Here is an 18,858-nt window from a genome sequence, read left to right as displayed (position 1 = left end):
CACAGTGCTAAAGAAAATCAGCACAATGTTTTCAGTGTGTCACTGTATTTATGTCACCTCCAAAAATATAATGAATTAAGGATTCAAAATGGATACACAGATAAGGATAAAATGGTTATTTTTCTAGGAAAAAAAGCAGAGGAAAATTTCTAGCTTCACTTTGTAATTGTTCATGAAGGAAAAAGTTTACCCTCTGTTTTCACAAGTCATGTTTCATTAGTGTAACAAACATAGGCAGAAGGAAAATAATATTTCAACATGAATATACTTTAAAATTTGCTCGTCTCTTTACTAAACTCATGTAACAAACACATACAAAGAGATGTGCCATAATAAAAGAGTACTTACTTATGTGGCTGTGCACAATAATCAACCTGCAAAAGAGCCAAAACCCCAGAGGGTATAAAGGTTATACTTAGCTGGTATTATGTACTTTATTCAGAGGAGGTAGCTGAACATTTGAAGGAACCAGTAATGAGTTTCCCCACTTTGAACCTAGTCCAAGTGGTGAATGAGTCATGATCAAATATTTTCACAACCTACTAGACATTCAGTGATCTTTGAGACTTGTGCTGACGGTCTTCTATCATTCTTTGGTGGACAGGTGTCACCACCACTAATTAGGCTTTTGCTTCAAATCAGCTGGGGGTGGGAGTGGGTAGAAAGCAAAGAGGTCTGGAGACTGAACAGCCCATTCATGGCCTGTGGTGGTCCTACCCAGGTTGGCAGAGAGGCTCCTGGCCAAGGCCACCTGGTAAATGTAGTATGTCTGGTAAAAGAAAGAGGGAGTTTTACCTCAGAGAGCTGTCAGTCTGGATCATCTACCAGCATTCAGTTGGCAGGGCCAAATTTCAAAAATGTAGGTGCTTTGATGAATAGGCCTTTATTTGAAACAGCCATTTTGAAAATCTCAGTTCCATAAACTTTATAACTGATATCTCACGCAATACAGAGTGGTACATTCTGCTAAAAACCTGTTAGCCACAGATCAGAAGAATATTCGGATGGATAGGTAAGCAGGTAAATGTGATTCATATGTAGCTGGGTTATACTATAGACGTAGGCCTTGAAATAGGCCAGAAAGTAACACTGTCAAAATAATAATACTCTCCAATTATATATAATTTTATAGCTTATCAAATGATTTCACCAGCACAAGCTGTGGAAAAAATTAATTTTAGAAGTTAAAAATTGGCCCAAGTTCACACAGGGAGTATAGGATTGAGTCAGGACATATTCTAAACGTAAGTTAAAGTCCAGTATTGGATCCACTAGACCACACGTGCCTAAAAATAGTAACAAGAATAGTGATAGCACCTGCCATTTTTACTGAGCACCTACTAAGCATGAGGCATTGTATTACGCACTTTATACTTCTGTGTCTAAATTTTAAATATTTATTTAAATTTAAATGCATAGCAAGAACTGCCTATGTTGAATCCTCTGATTACAACAAAGATGTATCAGTCTTATAAGTTTAAATGTCCATGTTTGGCTCTCTTTAGCTAGAGCATAACTGTACTGAATACATATATAAACTTTATATAGATGAAAAAACATATAAATATATTTCATATATATAAAAGTTTATATGTGTTTATGTATAATATGTTTAACAATGTAATTTCCCAGTGTGTGAAGTACAATACTACCTTATTCTACACAAAGGTTAAAGTGAGATATTGTCTTAGAAAGACAGTTTTCAGTTTTAAATTTTAAATTATATTAATCAAGATAATATAAAATTAAAAGTTGATTTTCTCAGTTGTACTAACTACTTTTCAACTGTTCAAGAGTTATATGTGGCTAGCAGCACAGACTATAGACAAGAGGATTTTTAGAAAATTGGTTTATTTATTTAAATATTGAATTAAAGATAATTTAGATTGAATGTTTAAATAGATTACATAGTATCTGCCTTTATTAAGTCTTTCTGGTGATTTAGATTATTAATCTTTTAACTGTGTATGTAAATCATGGTACTCTGTATATACATTGTACATACAGTGGTTTCCTGTTGCTCCGACAAGGTATGTTTTCTGTGTATATTCATTATTTCCCAAGAATACAAGTGATCATTTGCTTTTAGTATAATTTTTCCATCCGTGAAATGAGGATAACAATATCATTAACTATCTCATACACAAACCACTTAGAACAGTACCTAACACATAGAAAATATCCAATAAATATTATGATTAATTACAGGAAATCAACTGTACTTCAATAAAAAAACAAATTGAAAAAAATTAAGTTTATATATATTTCATATATATTCATGTATTTCATATGTAATTACATATATGAAATTAGCTACAAGGACAGTATTACAGACTAAGGAATGATCATTTTACAAAACTTTAAAAGGAATTCTTGCAAGATCAATATTTAAAATGAAAATTTTTCTTGGTCATTATTTTTATTTTATTCTTTACTCTTAGTAGCAGGAAAAAAATTGGTTTAAAAGTGAAAGGAGGTGAGAGACCTTCAAGATGGCAGAGGAGTAAGACGTGGAGATCACATTCCTCCCCACAAATACATCAGAAATACATCTACATGTGGAGCAACTCCTACAGAACATCTACTGAATGCTGGCAGAAGACCTCAGACTTCCCAAAATGCAAGAAACTCCCCACGTACCTGGGTAGGGCAAAAGAAAAAAGAAAAAACTGAGACAAAAGAATAAGGATGGGACCTGCACCTCTGGGAGGGAGCTGTGAAGGAGGAAAAGTATCCACACACTAGGAAGCCCCTTCACTGACAGAGATGGGGGGTAGGAGGGGGGGAAGCTTCAGAGCCACAGAGGAGAGTGCAGCAACAGGGGTGCAGAGGGCAAAGCGGAGAGATTCCCACACAGAGGATCCATGCTGACCAGCACTCACCAGCATAACAGGCTACTCTGCTCACCCGCTGGGGTGGGTGGGGGCTGGAAGCTGAGGCTCTGGCTTCAGAGGTCAGATCTCAGGAAGAGGACTGGAGTTGGCTGCGTGAACACAGCCTGAAGGGGGCTAGTGTGCCACAGCTAGCCAGGAGGGAGTCCGGGGAAAAGTCTGGAACTGCCAAAGAGGCAAGAGACCATTGTTTCGGGGTGTGCGAGGAGAGGAGATTCAGAGAACAACCTAAATGAGCTCCAGAGACGGACACAAGCCAAGGCTATCAGCGTGGACCCCAGAGACAGGCAGGAGATGCTAAGGTTGCTGCTGCAGCCACCAAGAAGCCTGTGTGCAAGCACAGGTCACTATCCACACTTCCCCTCCCCTCCCGGGAACCTGTGCAGCCCACCACTGCCAGGGTCCCGTGATCCAGGGACAACTTCCCTGGAAGAACACATTGTGCACCTCAGGCTGGTGCAATGTCATGCTGGCCTCTGCTGCCGCAGGCTCACCCCGCATTCCATACCCCTCCCTCCCCCCGGCCTGAGTGAGCCAGAGTCTGCTAATCAGGTGCTACTTTAACCACCTCCTGTCTGAGAAAAGAAAAGATGCCCTCAGGCGACCTACATGCAGAGGCGGGGCCAAGAACCCCAGGAGCTGTGGAAACAAAGAAGAGAAAGGGAAATATCTCCCAGCAGCCTAAGGAACAGTGGATTAAATCTCCACAATCAACTTAATGTACGCTGCATCTCTGGAATACCTGAATAGACAATGAATCATCCCAAAATAGAGGTGGTGGACTTTGTGTGATTCTTTCCATATAGCTTTGCTTTTACCATTAGTCCTAGGGTTTTGTCTGTCATTTTTTGTTTTTTTTTATTTCTGGGTTTTTTGTTTTTTTTTTTTTAGTAGAGATAGCGCTTGTTATCACTGTTAGATTTGTTTTTTGGTTTAGTCACTCTCTTCTTTCTTTCTTTTTTTAAATTACTTTTTAACGTTTTTTATTTTTAATACTTTTTTTAAATTTTTTATTTTAATAACTTCCTTTTCTTTCTTCCTTCCTTCTTTCCTTCCTTTCTTTCTCCTTCCTTCCTTTCTTTCTTTATTTCTTTCTCCCCTTTCTTCTGAGCTGTGTGGCTGACAGGGTCTTGGTGTTTCAGCTGGGTGTCAGGCCTCTGTGTCTGAGGTGGGAAAACCAAGTTCAGGACACTGGTCCACCAGAGACCTCCCAGCTCCACATGATATCAAAGAGCAAAAGCTCTCCCAGAGATGTCCACCTTAATGCTAATACGCAGCTCCACTCAGTGACCAGCAAGCTACAGTGCTGGACAACCGATGCCAAACAACTAGCAAGACAGGAACACAAACTCACCCATTAGCAGAGAGGCTACCTAAAATCATAATAAGGCCACAACACCCCCAAAACAAAACATTGGATGTTGTCCTGCCCACCAGAAAGACAAGTTCCAGCCTCATCCACCAGAACACAGGCACCAGTCCCCTCCACCAGGAAGCCTACACAACCCACTGAACCAACCCTACCCACTGGGGGCAGACAACAGCAACAACGGGAACTACGAATGTGCAGCCTGTGAAAAGGAGACTCCAAACACAGTAAGTGAAGCAAAATGAGAAAACAGAGAAACACAGCAGATGAAGGAGCAAGGTAAAAACCCACCAGCCCAAATAAATGAAGAGGAAATAGGCAGTCTACATGAAAAATAATTCAGAATAATGATAGTAAAGATGATCCAAAATCTTGGAAATAGAATGAAGAAAATATGAGAAACATTTAAAAGGGAACTAGAAGAACTAAAGAGCAAGCAAACAATGATGAACAACATAACAAATGAAATTAAAATTTCTCTAGAAAGAATCAATAGCAGAATAACTAAGGCAGAAGAACACATAAGTGACGTGGAATATAAAATAGTGGAAATAACTACTGCAGAGCAGAATAAAGAAAACAGAATGAAAAGAATTGAGGACAGTCTTAGAGACCTCTAGGACAACATTAAATGCACCAACATTTGAATTATAAGGGTCGCAGAAGAGGAAGAGAAAAAGAGAGGGACTGAGAAAATATTTGAAGAGATTATAGTTGAAAAATTCCCTAATATGGGAAAGGAAATAGTCAGTCAAGTCCAGGAAGCACAGAGAGTCCCATACAGGATAAATCCAAGGAGAAACATGCCACGTCACATATTAATCAAGCTATCAACAATGAAATACAAAGAAAAAATATTAAAAGCAGCAAGAGAAAAACAACAAATAACATACAAAGGAATCCCCATAAGGTTAACAGCTGATCTTTCAGCAGAAACTCTGCAAGCCAGAAGGGAGTGGCAGGACATATTTAAAATGATGAAAGGGAAAAACCTACAACCAAGATTACTCTACCCAGCAAGGATCTCATTCAGATTTAACAGAGAAACTAAAACCTTTACACAAAAGCAAAAGCAAAGAGAATTCATCACCACCTAACCAGCTTTACAACAAATGCTAAAGGACCTTCTATAGGCAGGAAACAGAAGAGGAGGAAAAGACCTACAATATCAAACCCAAAACAATTAAGAAAATGGGAATAGGAACATACATATATATTAAATGTAAATGGGTTAAATGCTCCAACCAAAAGACATAGACTGGATGAATGGATAAAAAAACAATACCCATATATATGCTGTCTACAAGAGACCCACTTCACACCCAGGGACACAAACAGACTGAAAGTGAGGGGGTGGAAAAAGATACTCCATTCAAATGAAAATCAAAAGAAAGCTGTAGTAGCAATTCTCATATCAGATAAAATAGACTTTAAAACAAAGACTATTACAAGAGACAAAGAAGCACACTACAAAAAGATCAAGGGATCAATCCAAGAAGAAGATATAATAATTGTAAATATTTATGCACCCATCACAGGAGCACCTTAATACATAAGGCAAATGTTAACAGCCATAAAAGGGGAAATCGACAGTAACGCAATCATAGTAGGGGACATTAACACCCCACTTTCACCAATGGACAGATCATCCAAAATGAAAATAAATAAGGAAACACAAGCTTTAAATGATACATTAAACAAGATGGACTTAATTGATATTTATAGGTCATTCTATCTGAAAACAATAGTATACACTTTCTTCTCAAGTGCTCATGGAACATTCTCCAGGATAGAACATATCTTGGGTCACAAATCAAGCCGTGGTAAATTTAAGAAAATTGAAATCATATCAAGTATGTTTTCCTACCACAACGCTATGAGACTAGATATCAAATACAGGAAAAACATCTGAAAATAATACATACACATGGAGGCTAAACAATACACTACTAAATACCCAAAAGATTACCGAAGAAATTAAAGATGAAATAAAAAATACCTAGAAACAAATGACAATGAAACCACGATGACCCAAAACCAATGGGATGCAGCAAAAGCAGTTCTAAGAGGGAAGTTTATAGCAATACAATCCTACCTCAAGAAACAAGAAACATCTCAAATAAACAACCTAATCTTACACCTAAGACAATTAGAGAAATAAGAACAAAAAAACCCCAAAGTTAGCAGAAGGAAAGAAATAATAAAAATTAGATCAAAAATAAATGAAAAAGAAATGAAGGAAACAATAGCAAAGATCAGTAAACTAAAAGCTGGTTCTTTGAGAAGATAAACAAAATTGATAAACCATTAGCCAGACTAATCAAGACAAAAAGGGAGAAGACTCAAATCAATAGAATTAGAAATGAAAAAGGAGAAGTAACAATTGACACTGCAGAAATACAAAGGATCATGAGAGATTACTACAAGGGACTATATGCCAATAAAATGGACATCTTGGAAGAAATGGACAAATTTTTAGAAAAGGACAACCTTTCGAGACTGAACCAGGAAGAAATAGAAAATATAAACAGACAAATCACAAGCACTGAAATTGAGACTGTGATTAAAAATCTTCCAACAAACAAAAGCCCAGGATCAGAGAGCTTCACAGGTGAATTCTCTCAAACATTTACAGAAGAGCTAACACCTATCCTTCTCAAACTCCACCAAAATCTAGCAGAGGGAGGAACACTCCCAAACTCATTCTATGAGGCCACCATCACCCTGATACCAAAACAAAAGATGCCACAAAAAAAGAAAACTACAGGACAATATCACTGATGAACATAGATGCAAAATACTCAACAAAATACTAGCAAACAGAATCCAACAGCACACTAAAAGGATCACACACCATGGTCAAGTGGAGTTTATCCCAGGAATGCAAGGATTCTTCAATATACGCAAATCAATAAATGTGAAAAACCATATTAAGAAATTGAAGGAGAAAAACCATATGATCATCTCAATAGATGCAGAAAACACTTTTGACAAAATTCAACACCCATTTATGATAAAAACCCTGCAGAAAGTAGGCATAGAGAGAACTTACCTCAACATTATAAAGGCCATATATGACAAACCCACAGCCAACATCATTCCCAATGGTGAAAAACTGAAACCATTTCCTCTAAGATCAGGAACAAGAAAAGGCTGTCCACTCTCACCTCTATTACTAAACATAGTTTTGGAATTTTTAGCCACAGCAATCAGAGAAGGAAAATAAATAAAAGGAATCCTAATCAGAAGAGAAGAAGTAAAGCTGTCACTGTTTGCAGATGACATGATACTATACATAGAGAATTCTAAAGATACTACCAGAAAACTACTAGAGCTAATCAATGAATTTGGTAAAGTAGCAGGATACAAAATAACGCACAGAAATCTCTTGTATTCCTATACACTAATGATGAAAAATCTGAAAGAGAAATTAAGGAACCACTCTTATTGTTGCAAACCATTGCAACAAAAAGAATAAAATACCTAGGAATAAACCTACCTAAGGAGACAAAAGACCTGTATGCAGAAAACTTTAAGACACTGATGAAAGAAATTAAAGTAAACAGATGGAGAGATATACCATGTTCTTCGATTGGAAGAATCAACACTGTGAAAATGACTAGACTACCCAAAGCAATCTACAGATTCAATGCAATCCCTATGAAACTACCAATGGTATTTTTCACACAACTAGAACAAAAAATTTCACAATTTGTACGGAAACACAAAAGACTCCAAATAGCCAAAGCGATCATGAGAAAGAAATACGGAGCTGGAGGAATCAGGTTCCTGGACTTCAGACTATACTACAAAGCTACAGTAATCAAGACAGTATGCTACTGGCACAAAAACAGGAATATAAATCAATGGAACAGGATAGACAGCCCAGAGATAAACCCATGTACATATGGTCACCTCATTTTTGATAGAGGAGGCAAGAACATACACTGGAGAAAAGACAGCCTCTTCAATAAGTGGTGCTGGGAAAAGTGGACAGCTACACCTAAAAGAATGAAATTAGAACACTCCTTAACACCACACACAAAAATAAACTCAAAATGGATTAAAGACCTAAATGTAAGGCCAGACACTATAAAACTCTTAGAGGAAAACATAGGGAGAACACTCTATGAAATAAATCACAGCAGGATCCTTTTTGACCCACCTCCTAGAGAAATGGAAATAAAAACAAAAATAAACAAATGGCACCTAATGAAACTTAAAAGGTTTTGCACAGCATAGGAAACCATAAACAAGATTAAAAGACAACCATCAGAATGGGAGGAAATATTTGCAAATGAAGCAAGTGACAAAGGATTAATCTCCAAAATTTACAAGCAGCTCATGTAGCTCAATATCAAAAGGCAAACAACCTAATCCAAAAATGGGCAGAAGACCTAAATAGACATTTCTCCAAAGAAGATATACAGATTGCCAACAAACACATGAAAGGATGCTCAACATCACGAATCATTAGAGAAATGGAAATCAAATCTACAATGACGTATCACATCACACCAGTCAGAATGGCCATCATCAAGAAATCTAGAAACAATAAATGCTGGAGAGGGTGTGGAGAAAAGGGAACCCTCTTGTACTCTTGGTGGGAATGTAAATTGATACAGCCACTATGAAGAACAGTAGGGAGGTTCCTTATAAAACTAAAAATAGAACTACCATATGACCCAGCAATCCCATTACTGGGCATATACCCTGAGAAAACCATAATTCAAAAAGAGTCATGTTCCACAATGTTCATTGCAGCTCTATTTACAATAGCCAGGACTTGGAAGCAACCTAAGTGTCCATCGACAGATGAATGGATGAAGGAGATGTGCCACATATATACAATGGAATATTACTCAGCCATAAAAAGAAACTAAACTGAGTTATTTGCAGTGAGGTGGATGGACCTAGAGTCTGTCATACAGAGTGAAGGAAGTCAGAAAGAGAAAAACAAATACTGTATGGTAACACATATATATGGAATCTAAGGGGAAAAAAATGCTCTGAAGAACCTAGGAGCAGGAAAGGAATAAAGATGCAGACGTAGAGGATGGACTTGAGGACATGGGGAGGGGGAAGGGTAAGCTGGGACCAAGTGAGAGAGTGGCATGGACATATATACACTGTCAAATGTAAAATAGATAGCTAGTGGGAAGCAGCCACATAGCTTGGTGCTTTGTGACCACCTAGAGGGGTGTGATAGGGAGGGTTGAAGGGAGACGAAGACGGAGGAGATATGGGGATATATGTATATGTATATAGCTGATTCACTTTGTTATAAAGCAGAAACCAACACACCATTGTGAAGCAATTATAGTCCAATAAAAATGTTTAAAAAATAGATGAAAGTAGGCAAACCCCTCTCTAAATTAGAAATGCTATCCACATACATGCTGATATGTCATTTAGTGTAAACCATCATATTTACCCTAAAGGTTTCTATTTAATAGCTATTTATTGAAAGTTTGCTGCGTTAAGAAAGAAGGAGATATGCAAAAGTGATATCAGACAGTATCTATCTTTAAGGACTTTATATTCTAGTAAGAAGCATAAGAAACACACAAGTAGAAGATAATGAGAATTGGCCAGAATCAAATATTTGATTTCTTTGAGTTATTCTAAATAGAAAAGGGAGTATATTTTACATTTAAACAAATATATTAAAATTAACATTTCAGCAGTGCTAATCCTCTAAATCACCTAGTTGTTTTTAAAGAGTCAACCCAAAATCCATTCACAGTGGTTCAAAATGGTATTACGTAGTCACAAAGTTGACCCATAAGAATAAAGAAGAATGGACAGGAATAAAATGAAGGGACAAGTAGTATCTCTTCATTCTTATCGATTGATTTCAGCACAATTAACTGTAATGTCCCTTGTCCTTGGCAGAAAATTTTTCATTCTGGTATTTCTCACTGAATACATAAGCGTTCAAAGGTGCACTGAAAGGCAGAGCTTATAAAGTAAAGTTTCTAGCTTCAAGTACAATATCTACAATGGAGAATCTCAAAATCATTAGCCCACATAAATATTCTTCTTCCTCATTTCCCATCCCAACCCCCTCTCTCCTCCTGACAACACACACACACACACACCTCTCACACCTGAATGAGTCATTCTGATATGCAAAAATCTGATTGCACATCCAGTACTTTTAAGTTCACTTTTAGTTTAACCTAAACCAGAACATTGTTACTGATAAAATACAACTCGTGGCAATTTAGTATGAATCCATTAACATGGCCCCATATGCTAAAGAAGCAGAGAAAATAATATGAGACAGATTTCTGAATCTCCTTTTAGCTCAGAAATCTTATGCAATAATTAGTGACATCCTAAAAACCCAAATAAAGAGACCATTTGCTGTATAGATCTATAAACTGGATATTGGTGTTACAGATGCCAAAACACAGAAAGATTAGCTCTCAGCTCCTTCCCTGCTGAGGAAGTTCCCTGAAGGATGAAAGAGCCCTGGAACAAAGTGAGATGCTTTAGCTGATCAAGCCCTATTTAGTCACTTTCATCTTTGCGATGCATGGTAAAGGAGCCCCTTTCCTGCCAGTTCTTGGCACTGTGACCATGAAGAGACATAAAGGGAGGCAAGGCAAGGCCAGCACAAAAAGGGAAGTGGTTAAAGGCAGCAGCTTGTTCCAAAGAAACAAAGGTGCTGGCAGGAGATGTTAACAACGAAGAAGCTTGTGCCTCCATGGTAAACAGAATGACAATGGCCTAATAATAAACCTGAAAGACACAAGTGAGGATGGCTGCATGCAAAGTGGGGGAAAACCTTCCAATTACTGCTTTAGACAGCCCTATTAATCCGTAGGAGCACTCCCGACAAAAAGTCTATTCAATTTTCCCTCAATGTGTTCTGTCTAATGGGAGCGGTATTATGTCTGACACTGAGGGTAATTACCTCATGAGAATTTCACATACAGAGAAGTACAGTCTTTAATTTTCTGCAGGTGTCTTGGACACATTCTGCATAATTCTTTACCCCAAAATTAGGTGCACATTCCTCTTCTGCAGAGCTGCTTTCAGATTGGGATGGTTTGCATTTGAGGACTGAGTAATGGTCATTTATCTCAGCCATTATGGAAAGCAGCACATAGTATATTCTCCCTTCATCACATCACAAGTGCCATTAATATCTTCAGCAAAGCTGAAAAATGTGTGTGTGTGTGTGTATATATATATATAAAATATGTGTGTATATACATGTACATATAAATCTTGTTATAACACTCCTCTGGGTCACAACCATTAGTGACAGATAAGTAGTTGGGAACCTTTCTATACACACTAGTTATGAGAGTTCCAGTAAGACCATAACCCTGTAGGGAGTCACTTAACTGTTTACTCCTGCCAGTTCTTGAAACTTGGAAACAACTGAAATTGAACAGGAAAGAGGATAAATGGAAAAAACAGTATTTAAGGCCACTTTGTTTCCTGAAATAATTACACATGTAGCTTGTCTTGTTGACTTATTCTAAAGACTCTTCAGTCAAACATAAATGGATTACATTTTTTTTGCTGAATTACACAAGGCAGTTTTATTATTTTACTATCACCTGACAGCAGAGATATGACAAAGGGAATATTTAATATAATAGCTTAGTGAAATAAGCACCAGGGAGAAAAAAAACTTAAAAAAAAAATTGTTTCCCAATAGTGGAGCAGTCAAGTGTATAGAAATAGGCTGTAGTGTGGCTAACCACTCAACTAAATGGAGAAATGATTAAACATTTCTTGAAGTTGATGACTTTACTGCTACTGAGACATTCTTATATAGTACCAGAACAAAGATATATTTTTTTCTACTCATGAGTAAACTACATGAATAAGACCAAACCATTTGGTGTAATACATGTTCTTTATGATTTTGTGTTTTCTTTAAAGTCCCCATAATTAACTAGGAAAAATGGCACTTAAGACACCACAATATGGCTCATGGAAACCAAGGTGGCTGAATCCTTTTATTTCTAGATTGCTTCTACCCTAAGATGCAATGATTTTTCATTTCAGAAGCTATGCCTGCATAGGGTAATCAGATTGTTGTCCAAAGTACCCCTTCCAGCAGCACTATCTGCTGTTCAGGGGTTCATAAATAGCCCAAACTAACAGCTGAAGTTTCTTTCTTATCTAGGTGTCTTAAACATTGTAGAACATTCTGATTGGGTTCAGGTCCCAGAAAACCTGACTTAGTCTAATAAGAACATTTTTTATTACAATTAGACTTAGGCAAAATTTAGAATCTCCTGGACAGCAATTTATGCTTAATTTTCATTTTTAAAGTAGGATATAAAACTTTAAATAACTTATTCCTTGGAAGAGTTGTCTTCTTTTCAAAAGCCCAAGGCATCTTTTCAGAGAGAGAAGAGTAAGGATGTGCTCATGCCTGGCTCCTGCCTCGTTCACCCTGAAAACCCCAGGACGTGTTGCCATCAGTGCTTCTGGTAAGTACAAAGGACATGCTGTCCTTGGCTTCTATTATTTCCCAATTCGCTCAGACAGGCCAAGACATCCATCAAGGCTTCAAGTCTTAAACTTACTTAAACTTCTTACTTACTTAAACTTACTTACTTAAACTTCTTTACAATTTTCCCAAGTCTCCTGAGGCTGAAGAGACTGAAAACTGATCTGGAAATTTCCATAACTAAATGTGTACAGTACATACTTTAGCTAACCTGTAACTTAATAGGAAGTATAGACTTGGAATGTCCAGTTTACCCTGTAGCTTGCTCTTATTTCTTGATGCAAAATGTCACAGGCAAAGGTGAAGAAGCTACCAGTTATCTACTGTACCTCTTTGTTTAGAAGGAGATACCGCCAATGCACTATACTTCTCTTTTAGAGGAAATGCTGAAGGACAACCTTGGTTATCAGCTTATTTATATACAATGGTACTTTATGAAACCTTCATGTGTAAATTCCATATTTCTCTCTGTGAACTTGTCATGGCCATCAAATATTATACTGTCATATTATTTTCCTATATATTCTTTTTTTTTTTTTTTTTTTTTTTTTTGCGGTAGGCGGGCCTCTCACTGTTGTGGCCTCTCCCCTTGCGGAGCACAGGCTCCGGACGCGCAGGCTCAGCGGCCATGGCTCACGGGCCTAGCCGCTCAGCGGCATGTGGGATCTTCCCAGACCGGGGCACGAACCCGTGTCCCCTGCATCGGCAGGCGGACTCTCAACCACTGCGCCACCAGGGAAGCCCTTCCTATATATTCTTAAAAAGACATTGATTTCCAAATTAGATCAGGTTAGTAAACACTACCTGAGTTGTACCCAAATCTGAAAGATAATTCAACATAAAATATTCAAAGTAGTATACTTTTCACTAATACCCATCACGCTCACTGTTTTTTGCATAAGAGGTTTTTCAAATACCCAAACCCCTGGCAATTCAGAACAGATTCAGGAAAGAACATTACTTCTTACTCAAGAATTAGTTCCAAACTAATACAGATGATGAAACAAGAAAGCATACACGGGAAATAAAATGTGAAACAGATGGCAGGAAGCCCTATGTGAGGAATTATATATTCATAGATGATCCAGCCAAAGAAAGATATTCTGGTACAAACACTAGGTCCATTCAAGAGATGGTCAAGAAGAAGGATGAAGTGAAATGGTCTGACCAATAACTGGACATCACAATGCAAAAAATATATTTAAAGTGTGATGTAATTCACATTAAGATATTCTGGTCCCTAGCAAGAAATGAAAACAGAACATGCATTATTCATCCTTATTTGCATGCAGCAATTCCCATGAAAATGAATCAAGTGGAACATGCATTCAAAGGCTGCATGGACTCCAATATGTTACAAGAAAGAGCTTTATGGCAGAGCTATACCATTTGTGGGTTTATGACAACAGTAGGAAAGGATGAATGAAGGTTCAGAATATGTGTGCTGAGTATACCAAAGAATGTATTTATTAACACTCAGACTATTTTTCCACATCTGATTTATTTTTAGTGTCTCTGAGGTCTAATGCATTCTGAAAACTGTAGTCAATCTCCTTCATTTTTACTTCAGTCTTCCTTGTGGCAGCTGTGTACACTTTGCATTTCATAAGCACTTAAAACAATAACATGTATTAGGGTCTCAAAATTGAAATTAAGAAATTTCAACAGTTCACAAAAAATCAGATTTAAGGGCTAATGGAGACAGATTTATGCAACACACTAGTGACATTTCCATTTCTCATTCTAGTCAACATAGCACAATGACGACTTTCATAAAGTATGTGGGGTCTACTGGCTTTAACCACACATTTAAAAAATGTTAAGACAAAATAAAAATAACCTCTTCCTAGCCTTTTTTAAAATTTTGATTTTGTATTAAAAACTGTATGAAGATGAAAGGACTGGAGAATCATTATTTTTTATTTTATTGAGCACTTACTATGTGCTTGTCACTATTCTAGCAGCTCCTTTAGTCCTCAGGATCCTCTAAGAATTGTTTACTGTTACTTCTCCCTATTTTATAGATGAGGAGGTTAAATAAGCTTGCCATAGTCATAGAGTCAAGTAACAGATATAGAATCCAAACCTAGCTCCAAAATTCACTCACATAACTGTTACATTATATTATTTTTCTATACCTAACACATCCATAAGCACTCTACTTTAATTCCTAACACAATTTGGGAAGGCATTGCTGGCTGGCAGTAAGGGATCTAAGTCTGTAGCTTCCTACTGAAGAATTCTTTGCCTTGAATTAGTTTATTCGCCTGTTATTGTCCATTATCTAAAAATAAAGAATACCTCTTTTGAAGATATTTCCCTTACTGGACCTAAATGAGTAAAATAGACTCCGATTACTCACAAAACTATTCTCTCTAAATTTATACACACAACTGAATAAATGAATGAATGATGGGTGTGTATGTGTATATAGGTGTATGTATGTGTGTGGTATTTACCCCTCCATCTAGAATCAACAAGAATGGTTTTGAGACAAAATAATCTAATATTTAATTCCTCTACCACAGCTATATTGCAAATTTATAATATTTTAAGGTAGTGTCTTACCAAATTATCTTATTGCCATATATTACATTTAACTCCTTGATATCCAACTCATATTGTTTTACTTTATATACATTTTAAAATGTTAAAACCTGTATGCATTACTTAGTCAAAATATTAAATTGAAAGGCAGAAATTTTTAAATAAATAAAAAGTTCAAGATATTTCAAAGGCCAGTGTTTTCCAAACTTCTTCACGATTTTTACCATATCTGTATACTCATTTGTATACAGTCTACTGATGTAAATGTTAATCACATTTAATAAATACCTTCACAGCAACATCTAGACTGGTGTTTGACTAAACAACTGGATACTGTAGCCTAGTCAATTAGACAGATAACATTAACCATCACAGCCACTCATATGTAAATTTTAAATTTTGGAAACTCTGAACATCATAGCTGCCCACATGTAAATTTTAAATTTTGGAAACTATGAATTTCGCAGAAGACCAATATTAATGAAACTGGTTTTGCTATCCTAAATCCTAAGTAACATATCTTAAAGCCTCAATTATTCTGCAAATCTGGGCATATAAAATCTTGAATAACTGTAAAAAAACTCTTTCCAAATAATAAACACAATTCTACTGAGGAAGAACACTACAATGTAAAGACATTTAAAGCTTGAATTTGTATTTGTGGACCACACAAAATACTGCAGTATCCTACATCAAGGGCCACTTCCGCAACTGGAAAAAGAGCCTTGGCCTGACATCATGCTGTTGGGATGGCTTCCTTCTAACAGGGTAAGGGACAGGGAAAATTGGGAAAGTCACTACTGTACCCAGAAGCAACATATTAATATCAAATATAAATCTGATAGTACTGCATACATTACATCAGTCATCACATTCACACCTAATTTCATTACAAAATTAAGATTGGAAACTTCCAGCATTCTGGCATGTAGTTTCAGGGCACATCAAAACCTCATGTCACCTGAGGTGATCAAGGCAAAATTGCAGACTGCCAACAGCACTATCTAATTTGACTATACAGTTGCATATTTTTGCTGCAGAGATAAAGAGTACAGCAGTGATGTTTGCTTGCATCTGCATGTTACCAGATAAGTGGGTTCCAAGGGCTTGTTTTTCCAACCCTCACTCAATAGAATTCTGAGATCATCAGTTCTGTACTTACTTTCTGTGGGAGAAGCTGACACTCGGTTGTACTTAATTTAAGTGCTCTGCCCTCAGCAATTAAGGCTAATTTGTTGTATATACACTTTTCTTAAAATACTTTCTTGAGCATATTAATCCCAAATACTACCACCAACATATTTAAAACAATTGTAATATAATAATGATTTCTGTATCCCTGCTGTTTAGCAGCTATGATCAACCCTTTCAACAGTTATAGATTAAACAATATCAGATTGAATAACTATCCTTTAAATATTCTATGTGCTTGGCCTTTTCTTATATATGCGTACATCAGTCAGCTATGCCATCATTCAACAGAAATTAGTGAGCATTACTTTGCTCTAGGCATTATTCTGTTCCATGGGCACATAGAACATTCATAGAAAAATACGACACAGCACCTCAAGAAGCTGACAATCAGCTAAGGGAGAAAGAAAAGTAACAGATTAAAATATAGTAAAGATTAGTGTTGAGTACCATGGGAGTTTGGGAAACCCCATATCTCTTAGAATGACCAGGGCTCAGACTCAGGTAAAATAAAGCTACTTATGAATCAGTGTAAGGATTAAAAGACAGCATTGAAAGCTCAATTTTAAAGTATGATTTTATAATGATACGAATCTATATAATAAACATAGACTGTTCTTGTTTAATCTTACTATATCATGTCATTCTTATTATAATCATTTTGATTGCAATAAATCATATAACTGAGGCTCAGAGGAATTTTTCTAGCCAAGTTTCTTGAGTACTTTGGTTTCAGAATAATTGTTCCCCAAAGATATCCACATTCTAATCCCTGAAACCTGTAAATATGTCACCTTACATGGCAAAAAAGATTTTGTGAATGTGATTAAATATCTTGAGATGGGAGATTATCCTTGATTATCCTAGTAAACCCAGTAAGAAGGAGGCAGGAAAGTCAGATTCAGAGGAGATATGACAACAGAAAAAGAGTTGGGAGGAAGGGACCCTGAGGTGAGGAGCCTCTGGAAGCTGGAAGAGCAAGGAACTGGCTTCTCCTCTAGAACATCTAGAAGGAACACAGCCCTCTGGACACCTTGATCTCCAGACTGTAAGATAACAAGTGTGCATTGTTTTAAGTCACTAATGTGCCTGGCATTATTATAATGCTTTGTATGAATGAAATCATTTCAACCTCACCATTAGTCAGCTACTGCTAAGGGACTTATATTTAATCATCACAACAATCCTTACAATGTAGTACTAGTTTTATCCCTGTTTACAAGTGTGAAAACCAGGGCACAAAGACTTAATTTGCTTAAGGTCATACTGTTAGTCACTGACAAACCTTGAGCCTGAACCCAAGCAATCAAGGCTGCCTCTTGAGTCAAAGTTGTTTTGTTTTGACATGTCCACACACTTAGTAAATATCAAAAACAGTGTCTTAATCTGTGCTTCCTCAAAAAAGCAGAGCCTGAGATAAAGGTCTGTATGCAGATAATTTACATATAGACTAGGAATTAGGAATAGGCACTTGTAATAGTGAAAGAGAGAAGAAGGAAAAGCCAGTTTAAGGATGCCTTATCAGGCTGCCTCATGATAACAACTGGGGTTTCATCCCACTGGGTACCCTCTGAGGAGTTTGGACAATGTATCTCAGAATTGGCTACTCAAGGGACAACAGAAGGAAATACTTATCCACCAGCTCACATTCCTTATCAATCTAAGTGTTTCTCACCCTTTCATGCCTGCACATCCACCAGAATAGTTGAGTGGGTTTCCATACTCCAACGTGGAGGCAACTGAGAAGCTGCATGGTGACAGATACTCAATGCAGCAGAGGTGAGGTTCAACCAGGGTCCACCTGGCCCAGCTGGTTGCTACAGCAATAACTGGAGGGAAAAAATGTAGGCTGAAAGAATATAACTTTGGGCATAAAAGGAATCTGACACAGCTAGTCTTTTGACTCCAAATTCCAGATTCTTTCTATTGTATCATCATGCATTTATTCAAGTAATCACTTATTTTTGCACTGATATGATCTGATGGTTTCTGTGAGAACAGTTGACCAATAAAGTGTATTCTTACAATATATCCCATGAAAGGTGAGTTATGCTGTTTTACATGGATTACTTTTGCCTCACTAAATGGAAGTTAAATTCCTTGAAGGCAGATGTAATAACATATACCACTCTTGATTTTTCCACAATAACCAATTCAACAACGGACTCAAAGTAGGAACTCAAAAAAGTATGTACTATTTATGATCACTTGAATACAACTTTTCACTTGTCTTATTAATAATTACTGCCAGAATTTAAATAGTCCCACTAAGGATTTTTACAAAATACTTTCTTCATGTTCTCATGATCCTTTCAAATCTGTTTCAATTCTCTTTTCTTCTAATTGTAATAGCTTGATGTTTTTCATCCAATATATCA

The sequence above is a fragment of the Mesoplodon mirus genome (genome assembly GCF_964341445.2).
Source record: "Mesoplodon mirus genome assembly, chromosome: 2".
Lineage (NCBI taxonomy): Eukaryota > Metazoa > Chordata > Mammalia > Artiodactyla > Ziphiidae > Mesoplodon > Mesoplodon mirus.
This window is presented reverse-complemented; position numbering follows the sequence as displayed.